Consider the following 16,099-nt stretch of genomic DNA (forward strand, 5'->3'; position numbering starts at 1 on the left):
AAAAATAAATGTTGTTCATGGATTCATAAATTCAAGACGCTTCGAGGAAAGCTTTCAAAACTATTAGAATATCTGAATTTTCCTGGAAACTTTCCACATCCGAAATTCGCAGAAAGTTTCCTTCTCCACGAAAATCTTCCTATTTTTGTTAAGAAAATAATTTCTACTTCGTCTTTCTCCCAGTCATCAATTAACTCGACTCGTGCTTTTACCTTTCCTTTTTTACCAATATTTTCCGTTGCATGTTACTTTATCTTTCATTCCTGAATTTCCTCTTCCGTTCATTTATTAACTAGAAGCAAAAAAAAAGGTGTATTAAAATCTTCAAATTCAGATTTCCAAATATTCATCTATTCGTTGTAACTGATTAGTATTCGAAGCATTTAAATGTTTTCCATTCATGGAATATCAGCAAGTTCTATGATGGAGAGCAAGAAAGTTACAGATAAAAGCCAAAATTCTGAAACTTTATCTTATTGCAGTATGTTGAATTAGATTTATTATTATATACTTTATTATTAACACAAAATAGCGTTGGCTCAGAGCCGCTTTTAGTCTGAAAACGACATTTTGTGGCGCTTTACTATAAACGACAAATCGTATTTTAAATTGTTGCCACCTAATATTATCGCCCTATATTACATTTAAAGAAATTAAATAGTGAAGAATCTGCATGTACGGATGTTTCTCGCATTGTGAAAAAGCGACGGTACCTAGAGACAGCAAATTTTGAATGACGTAATCATCCACCCAAACAGGGCACCTTGAAGTCAAAAAGGTAACAAACAAAACATTAAAAAGACATTTCTTTGGGCGTAATATGAAGATTGAAAGCTGTCAGATTATTCATTTTATCTATTTTTTAAATTTTATAATAATTTTTAATAAGTAACTTACATTTATATAATGGTGACCAAGGCAATAAATAAAAGTAAGCATTTTTTGTAGTTGCTTAAAAATTACTAGCTTTGTATCTAAATTAAATGAATTAATGGATGCATGATAAAAAGAAACAGGTTTTTGAGCGGAAAGACTAGAATAGACGTTTTATTAGGCTTTGACAATTTCATACAGTTTAGCTCAAGATAAAATGTATTAATAGCTTCAAATTAAATATTCAGTAAAATATCCTATGAAATCTTCCTAATTAGTTTAGAATACGTTTTAAAATTCCAAATTTTGGCGGAACACCTCATGACACGTATTGATACGTCATTCTGTGTAACACGCATAATTGGCTGAATGCATAAAGAAAATTTAAATTCGTTACTTATCTTAACGGGAAAAAAATTAATGTATTTTGTACAGGCCCGAGAGATTTCCTTCTTTCACATTTTTTTTCCAGTAATAAATAATTCGAAATATGCAATGAGTATCACCAATTACCTGTTTCCTTAATAATTTAAAGAGAATTAAATTAATTATTTCATTTTAAAGTATTTTTATCTCAAATACAAAAATCTTAATTGAAATTTATTTAATTTAGATTTGAAAAATGTTAATGTTATTGCCACTTTTTCGCGATATGTCTATTAAAACTACCTTTTTTTATGAAATTTTAAAACTATTTTTTTCCTTTGGCACTAGTTCTTGATTTTCATAATTTTAGGTACTTGGAAAATATTATTCAGTTTAATCGTTGTAGTACTTCTAAAACTGTCATTTCATTAAATATCTGCCTCTCCGCAAAATTTAATTTATGACCCTCGAGGATATGAAAAGCTGTTCATAAGGAGAATGAAATGCTCGAGAAATAAAAATGCACATAAATAATTTCATCGCTTGAAAAATTAAAGTTGTTCTAAATACATTTGAGGTTTTTAATTGAGACCGTGTACAGTAAAAGGCATTTGGTATAAAAAACACTCCATTTAAAAGAACTGTTTCTTTAAAAAAAAGACACTTTGTCTTTGGAATGTATTCATTAAATACTCTGAATTCATTAATTATGTTCTTATCTGCATACCCAATATATCTTCAGCTTTTTACGACTTGATATGTGGGTTCCTATGCTTTTCGCTTCTATTCTGGAGTAAAAAAGATTATCGTTTTAAAAGAAACTAGCTTCAGGGTTTTAAAATTTAAAAAAAAAAGATCTTTTTTCTTTTAATATTATTTTGATTTCTTATTGTGATTGCAGATTAAAACTGAATCCGCATATTTTGTGTTTAAATTTAATGGTTTTAAAATCTACTAATTCTTCTGGAATACCGTATATAATTATGATAAATACATACTGGTAAAAAGCATGAATTATTCAAAATGTAATAATAATATGAAACTGAACGATAAATGTTAATAATATTTTGAAGGTTTTAATAAAATAACCATTAGCTTTAAAATTAATAATTATTAGCTGCATAGAAGTTCGTGAATTGTACTATGTGTAACGTGAATATGGGCAATTTGCTTCATAAAATCTTTAGCAAAGATTTTCTGAAGCATTCATAAAATCTTTAGCAAAGATTTTCTGAAGCATAGGCTGTAGCTTTGCTTCAGAATGTATCTTCGCATAGCCTGTAGCTTAATCGTAACCAATTAACTAACTGAGCTACGGACTGGTTATTATTAAAAAAATTTAATTTGGCAATGATGCTGCTGCTTGTAACTTGGAGACAACTTTTTATGTATCTTACGCTACCACAAGATAGATTAGTCCTTTCAAGCACATACATGTTTGAATTTTGTCGACGTTTTCCAAATAATATCATTTTACAATAATAAAAGCATATTTAGGGAATTTATATTAAATATTTATTCATATTTAATTTTGCGCTTAGAACATATTATTTTGCAAATTCACTTTGGCATGAAATATTTCACATTTTTCATTATTTAAAAGATAGACTGCGAATTCTAACTCGGGTAAGAAATGTAAAGAAAATTAAGGAAATTTTTGATTTTTAGCGGAACTTCATTTTTAGTGTCAATATTTTGCATGTTTATATTTAAAGACCTGCGGAGCTATGAGTTAGTTAGCATAATGACTTCATTCAGAGTGATATTAAGCTAATATGCTTGATCTATTATGGGAAAGCACTCGATGACAATCATTCTTATAGGAACGTGTACCAGCATGCACGATTTTCTCTGCGAAGCTGGCTCGTATTCGTATTAAATCAGACAAAAAAAAAAAAAAAAAAAAAAAAAAAACCGCACAGAGTGTTTTATGCAACCAGGACGTTCATATGGGTTTAAACCTGAGTCCATATATTAGTGCTCAACAGTGGTATCTACAAGGCTGTTGATGGCAGAGTTAGCATATGTATATCGTGAACGTGTTTTGGAAGAGCTGTAAATTGTTAAGTTTCGAAAATAAAGAAAATAATCCCACCAGTGCAGTAACTCTTATTTAACGTTTCCAGAGAAATTAAAATATGAGGATATCATCTTGACGTCTAGGTCATTAATTAAAACACATCTTACGAATCTCATTAATTTTGCTAGATCATTAACTTGAGAATTTTACATAAAATTTGATAAACTAATTCTTCTAATTGGGAAATATTATAGGGGGTCTTTAATGAAGTATATTAGAAGTCTGTTAAGTAGAAGGGTAAATTTAATCCATTTATTCTAAACTGAGAAAATAAATATCTAAGAAAAAGGGATAATTTAATGAAGTCGAAGACAGAAAGGAATGCTTCTGATTACTAAATTGTAATTATGCCTTTCATTTTAGGGCCCATATTTTGTTGTTATATTTTGGAAGTCAGCTTGTGAATCCCCTTTCCCCCAACTATGGATGGCAATTAATTTGCTTTAACAAAAATTCACGCTTAATGCGCTGAAGAAATTATATGCTTCATTTAGATGTAAGAAATAAAAAGCACAATATATGAAAATTCTTTTAGAATTTTTAAATGTGCATTATATTCAGATAAACTTTAATGGTCAGTTCCGTTTTAACACGAAATGTTAAATTGATTAGAAACTAGAAGGGGCAAATTAATATCTGTTGCTAAGGATGAATGTCGAAGAATAGCATAGTCAAAAATGCGTCGTGCTCCCAAATTACAACCTTATACCAAAAGCCGGCTTAACCAATAGGCAAGTAAGGCAAATGTCTGGGGTCCGCTCCTTGGAGCCCATTTAAGTACAGAAAAAAAAATTAAATCTTTCAGATTTTATATTACGCCCAAGGGGGTGTTTTTTTAACGTTTTGTGTGTTACCTTTATTCATTAAATCGCACTTACATCAAAAAATTAAATTCAACAGCAATATCGAAAAACAATTTTAAAAGAGCATATCTTTAGAACTTTTGATACAGAGTCTCGCGCCTTCCAGATTAAAATGTTCTTCTTTCCATACAGTGCGGCCGTTGCTCGCTTTGAAATCGTTGAATTTCTTAATCAAAAACTCATAAATGCTTTACAAAATATGAAATAGATAATAAAAAAATTTAAATTCTACATTTGGGCTTCCAGATACCCATATGGGGTGCCATATACCATATTTGGGTGGTGAAGTACTTTGTTCAAAATTTGATGGCTCCAGGTACCGCTGTTTTATCAGAATACGAGAAGCATATATATATTTATGCAGATTCTTCATTGTTTAATTTCCTAAATATAATACAGGGCTCTAATATTTGGTGGCAACAATTTAAAAAGTGATCCGTTGTTTATAATGAATCAATGCAAAATGCCAAAACGAAATTAATAGCGCTTCTGGGCTGACCCCGTTTGGGTAATAAGATAAAATTAAGTAAATTAAAAAGAACCAAAAAAAAAAAAAAAAAGGAAATCTGAAATGTTTCAGATTTTACATTACGTCCAAAGGGTTTTTTTAATATTTTGTGTTTGTTACATTTATTTATTAAGTATCACATTTTTCGCACTTAAACCAAATTCAGTTCAAAAGCAATATCTCAAAATAGTTTTAAAATGATCATATCCTCTAGAATTTCCGATACAGAGACTCACGCCCTGGAGATAAAAATGTTTCTTCTATACAACGTTGCCATTGCTCGCTTTGAAATCCTTGAGTTTGTTAATCCAAAATTCGTTAAAGTATTATAAAATAGAAAAACGATAATAAAACAAATTTGAAATTCGATATTTGGTCTTCCACATGCCCATATTCGTAGGAGGATTACGTCATTCAAAATTCGATGGCTCTATGTGCCGTTGTTTTATCACAATGTGAGAAATATACATATATTTATGCAGATTTTTCATTATTTAATTTCTTTAAATATGACACGGGGCTCTAACATTTGGTGGCAACAGTTTGAAAAGTGAAATGGACGTTTATAGTAAACCAACGCAAAATCGCAAAGTGAAAACAATAGTCCCTCAGGAACAAAGCCCTTTTGGACTAATAAATAAATGGAATAAAAATGCAAATAATAAATATATAAGTAACACAAATTTCCTAATAAATCTAAATAATCGGATAAAGTAGGATATTAATGTTATTATTTTTGCGTTGATTATGTGTTCGTATTACATGAAATTAGAGTTCCAAGAGCCTACTCGAAAGAGAGATTGGATTTCTCTTTTCCAACCCCGGTTTTGAAAGAGAGCATCCAGGGGGGTCGAGATACATCCCTCTCCTGTCTTCGCCGGATCTGTCTTCGTCGGGATTCGATCCTGGGCCATTCGGTACCTCTGTAGGCTTCCTTAACCACTATACAGTCTGGGCAACATGTTATTATTTTTAAATAACGCAAATAAGTGTTGTAATAATGATTCATATAATAGTAAAATAAGATACAATGTTAATCAATATACCGATGTATAATGTTGATGAACTTCGTATACATGCTAATTTTTTTAAGAAGAGCGATGAGCTGATCTAATCGTCGTCAGAACTAATAGAGGTTTTACAAATTCTTCGTCAATTTAGGGTTATTTTTTGGTCTAATCTTAAAATAAGACGCATTGCTCAAGTATTTTATAAAAACATAGGTCGACAAAGCAAAGAAGAAAGTTGCAGTTCTGGTCGACAAGAAAGGAGAAAAAGAAGGAATTAAAACTGATTGTTAAAACATAATCCAAAATAAATAATAAGCACGCAACATCCGTAATTTAAGCAAAATAAACTGAAGAAAATAAGTCAGTTTACGGTAGATAGGTAAGAAGAAACAAAAGTGAAGATAAGCAAAAATGTTCGTAAAACATGCCCTCTCTCGTTGAAAACATGCATTCAGCATATCTACAAAAATAAAAGAAAGGGATAAATACAAAATATCGACAAAGGAGATGACTTTTAAGAACGAGGCCAGGTTTCTCTTCTGATTTTCGGCCCTTCTTTCGGACGGTGTCAAACTTCTATAATTCATCTGGCAATTTTCTTCTGGTAGGTTAGGGCCCACCAGCGGCCGAGCGGTAAAGTTGCTGAACACTGGTAGTTCGGTCCGAGGTTCGAATCCCGCGAACGGGCTGGCTGCATGGGCGTTTTTGTGGTTTTCCCCATGTGTAACGTATATACGAGCCAGTTTCCGTTAGAAAGTCCTCCACGAAGGCATCCCTCCTCTTAGGCAGATAGCCCTCGAGTCTTTGCCAGAATCACACACACACACTTCTGGTAGGTTATCGGTGTACTTCGCAGACCAAAAAAAACAAGTCTCTCCTTCGCCGGGTTCAAGAAGTTGGCGGAAATCACTTGATCAGAAATCTGCTCCTCAAGGCTTTCGGCGAGAGTCAAAAACGCCTCCACATATATGTGACGTAAATAAAACTTGCCTCTTTTAGGTTCCAACTCTAACATGGGTGGAAGCGTAACGGACATAAATTCCACCCCCATAAGAAATCCCTCGTAGAACAGCTACGTTTAAAAATTCTCGGCTATAAGGGGCGCAGAAAATGAAAATTACACATATGGTGCATCGTTCGGCAAAGGAATTTAGGGACGCTGTCTACCCGAGATAAGAAAATTCTGAGAACACGTATTTCTTTCCAAACATTATTGTGGAAAAAATAACTCTATTACATAATTTTCTTCATAATTAAACAAAAATAGGTACTGTAAGTTAAGGATTAATATTTAGCAAATTCAGTTCAGTCAAATGCCAACAAAATAAAAATGCTTTTACAGTTGAAATAAGGATGAGTTATCATTACTAAAATCATGTTTCTTCAACACCTGAATTGGCATTACCACCAGAGTCACAAAATATGTGTTCATGAAAATGTACCAGAAAGAGGGGCAAACGATAAAATAAGTAAATTAACACACCAGCTTGTGTAACAAACAAAAACTTTAAATTTTAAAAATTAAATAACCTTAAGGGTGAAAATCTATCAGCATAAATAAAACCAAACCAAAGTTCTTAAACAAAATTAAAAGTTAACCAAACTTCACTTTAAAGAATAAAAATTTTAAAACTACAAACTTAAATTTAAAGTTAACCAATTTGCAATTTACCAAAAACCTGCTTTCAACCAGTACTTTAACAAAACTAATAAAATCAAATTAATATACTTCAATTACTGATAAAACTGAATTAAGAAGCAATAAAACTTATAACTTGAAATTAAGAAACTATTAATACATAACATTCTTGAAAGAATCAAGTGAGTTTAAACTATGTGCCCTTAGGAAAACAATTTGAGCTCAACTATTTTAATGACTTTTACACTTTTGAATTGCAATTACAGAATCCTCAAAATATAGAATCCTCTCGAACTTAGTGATGCTCAATTCAGGCGCTATTTTAACCAACGGAAGAGCTATAATAGTTGCAGCATTATTAAGAATGCTTTTGACCAGATGCCTACTAATATTAAATATATCAGTTCGATAAACAAAATTTTTTTATTATTATTTATTTTATTTCATATTAAAATTTTAAGCATTAGATTTTGTAAATTCTAACGATGAATTATGAAATTATATGTTTTTGTTTTACTTCATTCTCGATTTTTATTACTAAGATGCAGTAATCTTTTATTTTAACGAAGAGTGTTGCGTTTTATTTCTCAAATAATTTAACCAACATTACTCAAACTGGGACATAAATCTAGCAGACAATATTGTGATAAATTTAATGCAATTTTTCTCGGTCAGTCTTCTTGTGGTACAAAATGTTAACCTATAGGTGAGGCATGCTAAAGGTCATTTGCTAGTTTCTGAAAGAAACGTAAATTCCCAGTGTCGAAATTTGCATTACTTCCAGAAAGGTAAATTTTATAAATGTAAGTAAATTTATAATATTCCTCGCTCCTGATTCGTTTCTGGCTATTATAATGTTAATGTATTATATACTATTAAATACTCAATATGATGCTATGGAAAATGTATAGCTTTTGCATGTAAAACCATGAGGAAGCAAATTGAAATTTCATAATTAAAGACTTAAAATAGAATGCCTTCTAAATATTTTTCTTAACGTGGAGTGTTGAATTTTATGGCTGAATATTAATACATTAGCAATTATTTATTATACATTAATAATTAATAATTCCCTCAGTACATGCGAAATTTAGAACTTGTGTAATATTCACTTGTTTAGAACATTGTTAATAATTCAGTACCTGAAATTTCATATTGAAATTGAAAAATAGTGCTTTTAATAGCGCTTTAGTGTTGTAATCATTAAAGCATTATACTTCGTGAAAGAGTCTTTAGCAGGATTCGAAAAGTTCCTAATGCAATAAATGTCCGATAATCTGGCATCCAATCTTTCGGCATCCGATAATCCGGCAAGCATTTTCTCGACATGCAGGCTGTCCGAGCAAGCGGTGTACAAAATAAACGAATTTTAGACCTAACAGTGTAAACTGCAATTGAAAATTTCAAGTGATATAACAACTGTAACGGTATAGGTGTTTCAATCTTTGAAATGACATGCCTTTGATATCAGTTTTGGAATTTCCACAATGCTTGGTTGGTGTGTTGGTGTTGGTGTATTTAATGATGGCAAAGCACACTAGGGCTATCTGCCTAAGGGCAGGGATGCCTTCGTGGAGGACATCCTAAGGGAAACTGGCTCGTATACACGTTACACATGGGGAAAACCACGAAAACACCCATGCAGCCAGCCCGTTCGCGGGATTCCAACCTCGGACCGAACTACCAGTGTTCAGCGACTTTACCGCTCGGCCGCTGGTGGGCCCACAATGCTTGGAATTTTAACTTTTGCGAGACTTTTTTGTCAACCTGTATCTTGTAAAGAAATGCCTAATGCGTAGCTGATTAGTCCAAAGTTGTTTTCTCTAAGCACTTGATTGTCTTCAGAAGAATGGCGTGTTTGGAGAAAGAAATATACTTATCGACTCTATTCCCACATGAAAGTATTATACAAACTAGCCAAGCAAATAAATGTTTTATTTAAGACGCTATTTTCGTGCAACTGACTGTGTTATGATTGTTGAGATCATGGATATTAGCCATGTATAGTAACAGAATTGAACGAAATTTCATCATTTCCTTTCTGTTTCCTTTCTTTTTCTTTCTTTTCTTTTTTTTTTCAAAGATTCTTCCAGTTCCTTTTTGTCACTTTTTTCTTTACCCTCCGTTAAAATGGTTGGAAGCTCTCCGTTTATTTTGATGTTTATATTATGTGCTCTTACAAAGTGTTTATTTGTGTTGAGTAAATAAATACAAATATATTGGATGTGTTATGATGTACAATGAAATACCAGGAATTGGGCAGCAGTATGACGCCGGTTCAGTAAATAATAATAATTTAAATCCCTTAAATTACTTGTAATGTTTCAATGATTGCATATTTTTAATCTTATACCAAATATTGAATAAGATTCGATGATGTAACAAGCCCACATTCATTTCCAGTCTTACATTAAATATTTGACAGAAATCGAGAGGGTCAAATTTTAGTATGTTTAAGCTAAAAACGGTATATTAAGCTACAAAAAATAATAAATATTTGCTTATAAAGTAAAGGATAACTTTCATAATAACCAAACTAATGACACTGTGATAAAGACTGGAATTTAAACAACATGTAATTTTCTATAGCTAATGCAAAATTTCATCATATTGACAGTTCAATTAAGTTTTTACAATCCTGCTGGTATAGTGGACAAAAATGTCAGATAATATCCGTACATAAATGAAAAACTAATGAGATTTCCGCTTCGTCTCATTTACGGCATATTTATCTCTAAGATCTTATTATCGTCTTTCTTTATTTGATATTTCAATTACATATTTCCTGTTTGTATTATTCGATGGAAATGATTAATATTTTCAGCACATTTATTCAAACACCTACTTTTTCAATATACAGGGAGAGAGAAATTACAGGTTCATTTCAGATACTGTCAAAGCTGAATTTTAAATAATGATTCCATAATGAGATTTTCGTAAAATAATCTAATACTCGTATTATTCTGTGAAGGTTACGAACGTACTAGCTTTGTTTCACTTCGTTATTTATCACCAGATTAATTTTTCGAAAAATTATTACAGTTGAAAATTTATTAAATTTTAGGAAATTTTAAAAATTGCGTCTTTATTTCGAAAATGAGATATAATATTGTTATTACTTAAAATGTCATGCCATCCATACATAGTGTATAAATCAACAGTAGTTCTAGCGCTCATGTATGGTAATGATTTGAATGATCCAGTTCGGCAGGACTTGCAGATAATTTGGAATTGTTTTTATGGTAAAACACAAAACAATATGCAAATATTTTATGTATTTTATCCGAAAAGAAACAGCGAAATTTAGAGCAGACCCTCGAAACATATTGGAAATATTTTAAACAAGACTACAGAATTTAGAACAAGAGGCTATATTTCTCTTTTATAGGCACTTATTATTTTACATGAAAAACAGCTTGAATGTTTTATTTACAAAAAAAAAGGTGGAAAATTAAATATTTTTTCATTTCATTTTATATAAGTTTTTAATTAGTTTTAAGAAAGTTATGATTTATATCATTTGATTTACGGGCCTCATACAAGTAAAAGCGTACAAATGTAATTCAAGGTAAAACAAATGTAATTCAAGGTACAAATGTAATTTCTGCGATTCAGAAATTAAATTAGTTGGAACCCGATCGAAACAATTTTCAGTGCAAAACTTGTATTTGTCATTGGATTAAAAAATTTCGTTTTTCAAATAGTTTTTATTAAAGGTTTCGAGACGGATTAAAAAGAAGAATCATTTAAGGATCCCTTGCATTATTCTTTTTATTAATATTAGGAATTAACATTTAAAGTGATCATTTATCTAAAGCTAAAACATAGGGTCATAGCGTGCGATATTTTCAGGATTTCACATATTTTCAACAAAATACTACGAGCGTAAATAAAACGATAGTAATAAATTTTCTTTCAATTCGCTGTCAATAAACTTATAAATACAATAGTCAATAAACTTATAAATACTTTTATTTTAATATTTCACTTCCTTGTCGTTCAAATAAGCATAAAAACATGTCTGTGGAATTGCATTAATAAAATTTGGCTGCTACTCTGTTTCCCAAAATAAGGTTACGTACGTTCTACAGATTTTTCTGATCAACAATTTATTGTCTCCTGTTTTAAATAGAGTTTGAAGCGGTGAAATCATGAAATCCAAAGCACTTTTATTTCACTATTACTAGCAAATAATTTTGTAAATCTTACTGTAACGAATTTTACATATATATTTAAATACTTCTAGTGAAATTACATGAGAATTTGTAACATTTTTTGTATTATATAACATGAAATGCTTGAAAGGGAAGATGCTCTGCCGGATAAATAAGAATACTGAGGCAAGTGTATTTAATATTGAGTAAATGGCTATCTCATTAAAATGGCGAGATATTGCCAAACTGGCGATGGTTTTGAAAACTAATTTTTGTCGCCAAAAGTCCCCAACATGGATATTTCTTGGCAGCCCGGGGAAAACTATATAAGATAGGGAATATCATCAGTTTCTCAGTAGTTTTTAGTTCAGAAATGAATTCGAAGTATTGAGATATCAACGTTTTTAGTAGCTTAAAATATAACTACTGACTTTGCTCTGTGATACTAAGAAGAGCTCCATTCATTTTTGTTATGGAAAGGTCCAGAACTGTAAAGTGCTTCTTTTGGTCAAATTAAATTTATCACCCTATCAACGGCTCTCTGTGCGTTTAGTCCATTTACAACCTGTACGACATAACATTGTAATAGATATTTTTGCATTCTTTAGTCATTTAAAGGTCTCATTATTCAGTGTAAACGTTTTGCATAAAGAAAATATATCGATATATCTATTACATTTTCTCACCTTTAGCTACCAAGTGTTTAAAAGGGTACTAAATAGCGAAAGCTCTTTTGCTGTATATCAAATTATGCTTCAAATGAATGGAAAAGATCCAATTCCAGAATAATGGATATAAAACAGTAACATGGTTTACATCATAACAAGATTGTTATAAAAATAATACAAGATAAATTTGAGGTTCTCATACTTAATCACTATCTATTAATATTTTATACTACTAAAACTATATAATCCCAATGCGATCTAACTAGTATTAAACGGGTTTCATAGTCTGAATTTCCATTTTATTTCATTGTAGAATTTGTCATAGTTTTTCTATAAATTAATTAGGTAGTTTGAATATGAGATATGTAAATAAAAATTTAATTAATTATGTTGCATGATAAAACTTTATCTAGAAAATTTGTGTATGTAGCAATAAGACAAAAATAGCCATTCTTGAAACTATAAATAAATATTAATACTGTTTTATTAATAATAATCGTAAACGTCATTTCCTAAATGTTAAATACTATCAGTTTTTTTCAGCTAGCCTAAAGTGCTATGTATAAACATTTGCTTAGGCCAGTTACAACTTGAAACAATTTCTTAACCGTTGAAGTATATTTATTATTTTAATTAATATATACAGTTTTGTATAACATTTTAGCAATGGAAACTTTTTTAAGTGTACTCATTCTAATTTAACTGCGGTAGCATCGATGAAAATGTAAAATATATTCTTTTCGAGTGTGTTCATCATCTCGAACAGAAGAAAGTATTTCAGGCGGCTTTGATGTGTCTGTCTGTGTCTTAGCCACGAATTGTTTCTAAACTTTTTTGGACTAAAGAAAAAAATTTCTGCTTTTTGGAATTTCATTCTTAATGTAAATTATTGAGTTCCTTTTGTTTTATTACTTTTTTATTTTGTTTTATTTTTTATTGTACTTATTATTTATTTATTCATTATTAGCCCAAAGCGGAGTTAGCCCAGAAAGGCTATTAGTATCAAAAGGCTATTTTGCGTCAAATCACTTAAATGCGACGTATCACTTTTCAAATTGTTGCCACCAAATATTAGCCCCATGTATTATATTTAAAGAAATTAAATAATGAAGAATCTGCATGAATGTGTGTATATTTCTCGCTCTGTGAAAAGGAATGGCACCTAGAGTCATCAGATGTTGAAAAACAGAGTCCTGTTGGCAACTGGAAGACGGAATTTGGAATTCTGAATTTGTTTTATTGTCTTCTCCATATCGTGTAAAACTTTAACGATTTCATTATTAAAATATTCAGCAGTTTCAAAGCGAAGATTGGCAACATCGAAGGGAATTAAATATTTTTATTTCCAGCACGCAAGACTGTGTATCGTAAACTCTAAAAATACTCCGTTTTTAAATATTTTTAGCATAATGTGACATTAGCCCAAATGCCCTCGAAACGCATAAGTGTATATACTATCGTAGTAGTTTCAGCACTATCGTACATTTCTTTATTTATTTTGTTAGTGCTCTAACTTATTTTTGTAAGCTTCGTGATATACGTTGGAACACGAGGAGTTAAAATTTAGAGTTAACAAAAAAAGGGGGGAATTAGATTTCAAATTTCTAACCCGCATAACTTTACATACATAGACATTTTAACATGTAACAAGATAAGCTACAGCTGCTCTCTCCAGTTTCTCATCGACATGTAGACTATGATTTTGCTATAAATTTTCCTCCTAACATACCAGTTACCATATTTTCTAAGAATCCCTCCTAGCACAGTTGAGAATGTGATGCATTATATTCACAGTTTGTTCACGTTCCTTCAAGTTCATTACTGCTCCTGTTCTTTGATGATAGTTATTTCTCAAATGTTCTTTCACTTGTAAACGCTTTCAAGTCACGAGTTTTCGAAAACAATAAACTTAATCCTCACATATCTTCGCATCTGTAATTTTTAACTGGAAGCATCTTCTCTTTCTCTGTGCCTCGGCTCTTACGTAGAGGAAAAAAAGTACATCTTCACAGATGAAGTAAAAGAATTATCTCTATCAAATTACAAACCATCGATAGCACTCTAAATTAACTGTTGCCCTCAGCATATTAAAATATTTCACGAAATTCAGGAATTCTCCTTAAAAATTCAGCGTGAGTAGATTTTTTTCGTTTGGAAAAAAGACATATTTTATTACATGCATTCTTATTCATAGACGTGAACTCGCAACTCAGATAATCCGATGCAATGAAGACCCTATCGATCTCATTGAAGTAGAACGAAATGCATCTTACTTTTCTGTTACAATAGCTTTATCTCAGTTTGAGTCCATAATAGCTTCTCCCCTTTTGTATCGATTATTATTTTATGAACTATCTAGAACAAAATCAGGTCTGTGTTCTGTTAAGTACGTATTTCAGTATCGCTAATCTTCTTCAGCGTTTTTAAAAATCCGTTCAAAAACAAGCTAAATTAAAGGGAGATAATTTTTTTTTTTTTTTTTTTGTTTTTGTTTTCAGACAAATTTTTTCGTATAACGCGCGTGTGTTTATATATATATATATACAGAGAGAGAGAAGGTACCCAGCGGAGAGCGTGATTTACGGAGTTCGGCATATAACAAATGCCAGTCGTAGTGGTCAGTTTAAATTTATTCTTGAGAGGCGCATTCTTAATATAAATTACGCGTCTTGAATGAGCGGAATCTGCATGCCCCTTCTTAAGCATATTCTGATAATTCATGAACATTCATTTCGATGAAGTTAAACAAATTGCAGAGGAACATAATAAGCAGTTTGGCGAGATGGAAGCGTGAGAGAGAATGCGAAGTGTCCGGGATGAAAGGTTCCTAAATTCAGAAAAATTGGTTTCAGTTTTTAACTTATAAGCTAATATTAAGTGTATGTCCCTATATTTAAAAACCATCATTGATGGAAGTACTATGTAAATATCTGCGTCATAAGCATTAAGCGAGAATCATATAATATGGACTAATTTTTAAATGATGCAGTTCAAAGCGATTTATTATTAACTGTGACAAATTTTATACTAGAAGGGGTTTCTCTTTCTTCAAGATAGTTTTCATGAACGAAACCCTTAAGGTAATGATATCAGTAACAGTACATAAATGTTATCAGATTACCTTACAGATGCAGTCTATGAGCAAATCAAACGTTTTCTGAAATTATTGATCGTGAGATATGTTAAACAAATCATTTTTGGAGCATTATATTTCTTCTAATTAGCTTTGTATCCTCTTTAGAATCTGACCTGAAAATCAGGTGGAAAATAATATTAATACATTCGTAATATATTAAAGAAAGATGGAGAAACGTATTTCATAAAACTCTGGCTGTTGTGTACATGCCTTTGTCAGTTTCTAACCATGATAATAAACAGATAATTAACACCAATCAATTCATTTTTTCAAACAGAAGTGTTAAGACTTGACGGGAGAATATTTCATTTGCACTTGTTTTAATATTAATTCAATAAAAATGTGCCATAAATAAACCATGCCACATTATAGTCCAAGAACTCAACAAGCATAAATGTGGTTCTAGGCCAGCTTTTCCATTAACAGGCCAGTCAGTGCCTTCCATCTTCAAAAGATGTCGACAGAGAGCTTATCAATTCACCAGTGAGTAATCTCTGTGCTTCTCAAATCTAGATGTAAAATGTAATAATCCTTTGATGCCATCTCAAACAGAAAATGTAGGTAAGTAGGTAGGTATGTCGCAGTCCAGCCCCCTGACAACCCGAAGCTGACCCTATGAATTTTTTAGACCTGCCTCGAAGGAAACCATAGAGGAATCACTTCAGAAAACATGTAGCAAGGAAATGAAATATTAAATGTAATAGACTTGAACTGTGGCCTCATTTTCTACTCAAAATGTAAACAATAATATTTGCGTAGACGGTTATGATCGAACTATTTAATTATATTAGAACTTTTCTTA

General features: G+C 31.1%; 1 protein-coding gene across 6 annotated transcripts in view; it reads left to right on the forward strand.

The window, feature by feature from the left end:
• Positions 1-16,099, forward strand: part of LOC118187950 (glutamate receptor ionotropic, kainate 2-like) — a 588,918-nt gene that overhangs the window by 191,284 nt on the left and 381,535 nt on the right. The gene's annotated exons all lie outside the window — the stretch shown is intronic.

Source organism: Stegodyphus dumicola, chromosome 1 (genome assembly GCF_044657685.1).
Source record: "Stegodyphus dumicola isolate Sdum_Otavi_A_Nest chromosome 1, ASM4465768v1".
NCBI lineage: Eukaryota > Metazoa > Arthropoda > Arachnida > Araneae > Eresidae > Stegodyphus > Stegodyphus dumicola.